Source organism: Filicampus tigris, chromosome 8, assembly GCF_054856515.1.
Source record: "Filicampus tigris isolate MCC_2025a chromosome 8, RoL_Ftig_1.0, whole genome shotgun sequence".
In the NCBI taxonomy this organism is placed as follows: domain Eukaryota; kingdom Metazoa; phylum Chordata; class Actinopteri; order Syngnathiformes; family Syngnathidae; genus Filicampus; species Filicampus tigris.
Genome location: NC_141224.1, coordinates 18,051,582 through 18,058,874, shown reverse-complemented (window position 1 = coordinate 18,058,874; position 7,293 = coordinate 18,051,582).

The window sequence follows — 7,293 nt, the reverse complement described above, 5'->3', positions numbered from 1 at the left end:
CATTGTGAGTGCGGATGTTTGTTTGTCTCTGTGTGCCCTGCAATTGGCTGGCATCCAACGTGTCCCCCGACGACAACTGGGATAGGCTCCAGCACGTCCGCGACCCTGGTGAGGAAAAGCGGATTGGATAATGGATGGATGGATGGATGGATACATTTATTCTTCTATTTTTCTTGATACTCAATTCCTCTTCATACAAATGTGGTTGACTGCATATCTAGTTGTATCATGGAAGTGTCGCACTATTTTAGGGTGATCTATCCAGTGAAGCAGTCCAAAAAAAAAAAGTTGTGTTCCATATTTAAAATTGTGTCGCAGGGCACCTGTGTGTCCTATAATTGCTCACTTTGAACATTTACTTAAAAATTAAAAATAATAATTACACAGAGATTGTACAATTTGAAAACTAATGACTGACTATGCCTCTGAAGTCAAACATACGAGGTTGCATCAAACACTGAACAGTTGGATCCAGTCGACCAAGACAACTTTAAAATGGGAGAAGGAAGAACATTTATCTTCGTCCATATCCACAGGTTCCAAACCGCGAGTATGCAGAGATACACTGTATTCAGAGCCATTCAGTGCATAGACTTCTTTAGAGGAGTCTAAAGCAGGGGTGGCCAATTCATTGTAGTTGAGGCGCCACATGCAGCCTAATCTGATGTCAATTAAGCAAGACCAGTAAAATAATATCCATCCATCCATTATCCAAACCGCTTATCCTCACGAGGGTCGCGGACATGCTGGACCCTATCCCAAGCAGAGCCAAGTTAATATCTATAGCAATAACTAGAAGATTTTTCCCTTTGTATTAAAGCAAATCAATACAACCGCCCCCCCCCCCCCCCCCCCCCCCCCGCGGAAGTCTCTATTTTCAAAGAAAAGTACTTTTATACAACATTAAGAACAACCTCAGATTTCTTAAAATATAAAATAAAAACATGTACGGTAGGTAATAAAAACATGTTTCATTATAAGTGTTCACACATAAAAGGCACAGTTTTAAGTCATAGATTTTGGAACTGATAAATGCAGCACAATATTTCAGTTTAAAATTAAATCAACTACTGAAGCTCTAGGAATTATTTTCATTGCATTTAATACATGTGTATAATAATTAACAAAATAGCAATGGAATAACTCCCAAACAGTACAAACTTCAGAGTGAACTATTTTAAATAATTTTAGATATAAAGAAAGTGATCCTCTGCCCTGTAAATGTGTAAACTGAATACATTAAGCATACATTAAATAAACAAACAAACAAACAAAAAAACAAATAGGGCTTTGCATTAATAATGAGTTCACCAAATCAAGAACTTTTGTGGTGAAGCTGTTGGGCTCTCACTCTTTTTTTTTTTCATTTTTCACCTGCTCCCTTGGCTTTCTCATCAAATCACTCAGTATAGTCTCAGCTGATACATTCACAGCTTTCCAGACGGTCTGAAATGATAAAACCCGAGTCACTGCAGTATTTACTTTAAAATTCATGCTCGGAATACATAAAACAATCGTCACCTCCTGAGTCAATCCAATTTTGAATTGGGAGTGAGTGGTTGTCCCAAACCCCATCCAAACATGGACATCTTGCTTTGCCTCACAGCAAAGTGATAATACACCATCAGAAAGACAGAGACAAGAACAAAGTCTCCTTTCTTAAGCAAAACCAAATTCATGATGTTCTCATACATGAAACTACTAAGTTTTTTTTCCTGTAAAGAAGACAACTGCCATAACCTATGATGAAGTCACGATGTAAGCTGTCTTAAAGCGGAAGTCAACCCAAACATATTTTTTTCCAGATTATGTTCTATGCAGGCCCATACGTTGAAATACGGCATTCTGACTAATATTGTATTGGTGGAATATACCTTAAAAGCAGCAAAATGCACCCTCTTTTACCCATCTCAGGGGGCGGCCATTTTGTCACTACTGTCGACTGAAGATGACATCAAAGTTGCTCAGCACTCAGATAACGACCAATCATGGCTCACCTGTTTTCTGAAGCTGAGCCATGATTGGTCGTGTTCTGAGCCGGGTGTACGTGTACCCCTGGGGGTACGTGAAAGCACTTCAGGGCATATGTGAGATTTTAAATACATAAATCAATGTACATTATCAAAAAAGGTTTCGAACCACTGAGTTAGAATGCTGTTGCTTAAATATGATGGTGCGTTGCAGTAGAACATAACGACATCAACCAAAATCACTGGAATAACGTTCATGGGGAGAATCAAAATGTAGCTTGTTGCTAAGTAAGTGGTGTGGCGTTAGTAGCACCTTGCTTGCCTCGACAATATAGGCCTATCCTAGTGTAGGTGACGCATTTCGGCATGTTAACACGCGTATCCAACCCAGCGAAGCATTTTGGGACAGTCTTCACGGTTAAGTTACCAAAAAAAGGTCAAATCTGTGATTCTCAGTTTTGCTATTTCAATAAGGCACAGAATGCTAATTTTGACCTGTAAACTGCGATGGGACACTGCTTATTTCAAGCACTGCTTTATAAATGACACTTATTCCAAAATTGGACCTGTGTCAAAAAGAAAGGAAGAATGTGAAAAGATCAAAAGAAGAATATACGCCACCAACGTTTTTGTGAAGTCAACAGAATCACAGTCAGCAGCAACACTCCAGTGTAGTGTACCCTGAAGCAGTGCAAAGTGTTGGAGAGAATTTTGATTTGTTAACATCTTACATTACATGAGTGGTTAAACTTGTGGGACAGTTTGAGTTAACTTGTATGTGCCTTGAGTTTGTTTCTTTTTATTATTACCTTTTTTTTTTTTTTTTTTTTAACTTTTCTTAAGTCTGCACTGTCTCTTCACAGTGAAGTGCTCCCCTCCCCCTTGCCAACTCTGTAAGGGAGTAATTTCCATACATCCTGCTCTTCATTTGTTCAGCTGGCGATTTGCCGGGGCAATCCAACTAAATTGCAGTGTGCATATGGAGCAGTCAGGAGATTGCAGATCTAATAGTCAACATGGATCGAGCACAAACACATGTGTTTGCACATGAGGGTCTTTGTGAATATGAGCCTACCATTTCCATTGACAGGTTTGATCAATTGTCAGATCAAGTAACATACCTGTAGTGTTTATGAGGTGCTTATTACGACTGATGATGTTTCCTTTCGCCTTTTATGTGTTGAACATGCCAAAGTGAAAAAGTTAACTGCATTTGGAATTTGCACCTTGTGGAATTCATGAAGACATCAGAATGTGACTTTTTTTCTAAAGCTGAGCCGTGATTGGTTGTTGGCTGAGCCCTGGGTACTTGTGATGACATTTTCAGTCGACAGAAGTGACGAAATGGCCGCCCCCAGAGATGGCTAAAAATGAGTGGATTAACTCTTATTCCACAAACGCATTACTTATCAGAATGTCTTGTTTCAACTAGTGGGCTTGCATGGAACTTATTCTTGAAAAAAATATGTTTGGGTTGACTTCCTCTTTAAGGTGCTTCGCAAAAACAGAGAATAGAAGTTTGTTCTCATCTTCTTCAGGTTGAACAGAATGACATCACTTACTATATCTTGCAGCTTGTTCTTGACACAGAACCTTTTCTTGTGTCTGAGAACTATTTTGTGATTGGTCAATTTGGAGTGGCTGCCGTTAATGTAGAAAAGTAGAAAATCCCTGACAAACATCAGACAGCAGTCGTTAAAACAAAAGGCGTCAGCACAACAACATTAGCTCCTTACTGTCCGCGCAGCGTGTGGAGGTGATCATGAGCCTGCGTCTTCATGTCGCAGGGTTGCCTCCCAAGCAGTCGCGTGCGTTGTCCGACACCGCTTGCAGCTGCCAGCTTCGGCGTGAGTGAAGCGGCGTGAGAGTGAAGTAAGACCTCATCGAACAAGCGTCAATGTTCAGCAAACAAAAAGTTCCAGTGAGGAGGCTGACTGCACAGCCAAGTGCGGCCGCATTGGAACGTACCGTTTCGGCTGTTACGTTCCATTGGACGGCGTGTTGTCGGTCGAAAAACTGTGCCCATTCCTCATCCAAATAAATGTACACGTCCACTCATTCCCACTTCAATCTCTGTAAATATCTTGACTGGTGTTAAATGCCTCGACCGTCCTAACTGTGATCAGCAAAGAAGCAGTGTTTATTATTATTATTATTATTATTTTTTTTTATAGCAAAGAAGCAGTATGCGCTCATCCCAGCATAAATCTATGTAGCTCTGCTCATTTCCACATTTCCTCATTCTCATATAAATCAGCCACAGAGAGGTTAATCCTTTTGATATGTTGAAGTGGTAATTAGTAAGTTTGTCCACATACATTTTGGTGCCAATTGATCACCGTTTTTGGGCGTTATAAGCAATGAAAGTACAATGATTTCCAATGGAGTTTGTAATCGGTTCCTCCAGTGACTCCGACCGAACAAGGATAGAACGGTAAAGGGCGCGGCCATTCTCCTTGTTAACAAGAGGCGTTATTCATGGAGTCACTTATTTCCTAATTTCTCCCAAATTTATTGATAAAATAGAAAATGACAACTCTTTCCATTTTCCTGATTAAAAAATATATAAAATGAACTTGTTAGTGTAAACATGGCCATCCCGGCCCAAACTTCCCTTTAAGACTCACATTGCCATCTATATGACTTCACAACAAAAATTCAAGTTTCAAATGAACTTCCCATCATGGATTCTTTGTTTGTTTTGCTGGTGTTGCCATCATATTTATCTTTCTCATAATTGTCATAAGTGGATGAGAAATCAGTGTGGAAATAAAGTTGTGTATAAACAGTAGGGGAAAAGAAAACATTATATGCCTCCAGGCTTTCTCCCAGAGTTCTCGTCACTTGACCCTGCGCATTGTTGCTGAGTAGCAGTGGCACTGTGTGGCACAGAATCTCTGAGAATGCCAGACAGAAAGGGCGAAACAAAGTGTGATATTTACTATAGTGATGACAAAAGAGAGGACACATTTTCGACATGTTCCTTTAACAACAACATAAATGTGATGTGTCATTAAGAGTCATCAGATATAGATTTTGGATGATCCACTTTGACTTTCGTACCTCGAGAAGCAGCTGGTCAGCTGACCAGAGGCAATGTGCAGGAGCGTAGAAATGGAGCAGCTCAGAGAGCTAAATTGGGGTGAGACCATTTAGCGATTTGAAAACAAATAGTGTAAACTAGAGTCCTAAAACTGCGTCTAAAGCAGGAGCGGAGCCAGAGGGTGGCCTGGAGTGGCCGTGGCCACCCAACACTGAAACCCAGCCACCCTCATTGTGTGTCTGTTTTTGTTGCGATTTTTTATTTTCCAGAATTGCACTTCTTTAAGGGGCGGAATGTTTCTAAAGACCCACAAGACACTAAGGAGGCATTTCACCTGCATAGATGAACACACACACCCACAGACACACACACAGAGCGCGCTGTATCTTTGACAAAAGACTAATTTGTTTATAGTTGTTGTGGCTGTGTATAGTAGAGATGTGGGTCTGCTGACTTCGACTTGAATTTTGTGAGTCGGTGGGGAGAGTACTTCAAAGACCTCCTCATTTCCACAGACATGCCTTCCTTTTTGTGGAAGCAAAAGTCTGGGGTGTCTAAGGCAGGCTCTCCTATGTCTGGGGCTGAAGTCACCGAGGTGGTTAAAAAGCTTCTCGGTGGCAGGGCCGAGGGGGTGGATGAGATTGACACACCTCTGCAACATCGCATGGACATGGACTGGCAAACTGGGATGGATTTATTTTTGTTTTTGTTGTGTCACACTTCCTCCCAATCCTGAAGTTACATTGTCCACAGCACGAACAGTTATCAAACAAAGTAAGGGCTTTTAGTTTTGAGCTGCCATGCGACCCATTACTGTGCAAAGCCCACATTGCAGCATTTTGTGCACAGTACCACTCTGTAGTGGACCCCCACATTCTCGTGGGTTGGCACCCACGAAATTGCATATTCAGAGATTTAAAAAATGATAATAAATACATTAATATTAATAATAATAATAATTCAATATTTTTCAATAATTTTATTTATTTATTTATTTTTGTTGTTTTTTGTTTTTGTTGCATTTCACCCTGCCCCCATTTTCATTGCAAATGCATATTGAATATCAAAAATTATTTGAAGATTTTTTGAGGGGGTTTGATTCTTTTTCCCCCAATGCATTTCAATAGGTGTCAATTATAGATAGAGTTTTGCTATTTGCGAGGTCCCTTTCCCACGCGAAGAGCGCGGGTCCTATGTATATAACTCCTATATATAAAATAAGAAAAAAATATATATATATATAAGAAAATTGCAAGGATTTCAATAGAGAGCAGCACAGTATACTTAGGGTTATTACCATCAAGAAAATACAGAAACCAGGTAGCCCCCTGATGAGTGGAACGAAATCCTCTTTCTAGCCTCCATTGTGCTTCGTGCTGATGGTCTTGGAATGGAAAACTCCATGCACTAAGACAAACATGATCAACATCTGAGTCACAGGTAATTACAGTTATTACAACTACACCTTTAAAACTGTTTTATTAGTTGGCAATTTCACTGCACGCTATGTCACAAACAGTTTTGAATTTTTGGCAATTGTGAGCCATATTCATAAATCTGAAACTCATCATTTTTTACTTTTGCTAGCAGTTATGGTGAAATATATATATGTATATGTTCAAATAAAAGGACAGAGTAGGTCAGATTCAATTCCTCACAAAGAAATTGAAACTCTAATACGCCACCAGTATTATGTGAATTAATATTACTTAAATATCTTTTGGATATTCACTTTGGTTGGACATGACTTAGCTTAACATTGACATTATAGTTGACATTTTGAATATCAAATTCAAACAAACCACCAGAACAAATAAATTCAGAATTTGTTCTGGTGGTTTGTTGGAGTTTGTGCAACTCTATATTTATGTAGCTGAACACCTATACACTTTATAAAGCTGTCTGTCAAAGCTGTGTCACAAGCTGTTTCTGTGGAATTTTCAACTGATGACGTTTTTGACTGAGGCTGTGTTGCCTAATAATCTATGGTGTAATTCCATAGACTTGGCAGATGACTTCCCGCTGCTGCTTTGTCTAAAGCCTGATTCTGTAATTCCATAGACAAGCTTTTTCCTGACACCCGATGACTTTTAACATGATGCATGACACCTGACGCTGTAATTCATAAACATGACGGTTGTGTGCCTCAGACGTTTTCATATTATATTTTTTCATATTATATCTGACACATGAATTAGACACCTGAGGAGGTACAGCATACTGTAAAAAGTAAATGAATGAAGCGTAAATATGAAATCTTTGCTGTACTTGAAATTCCCA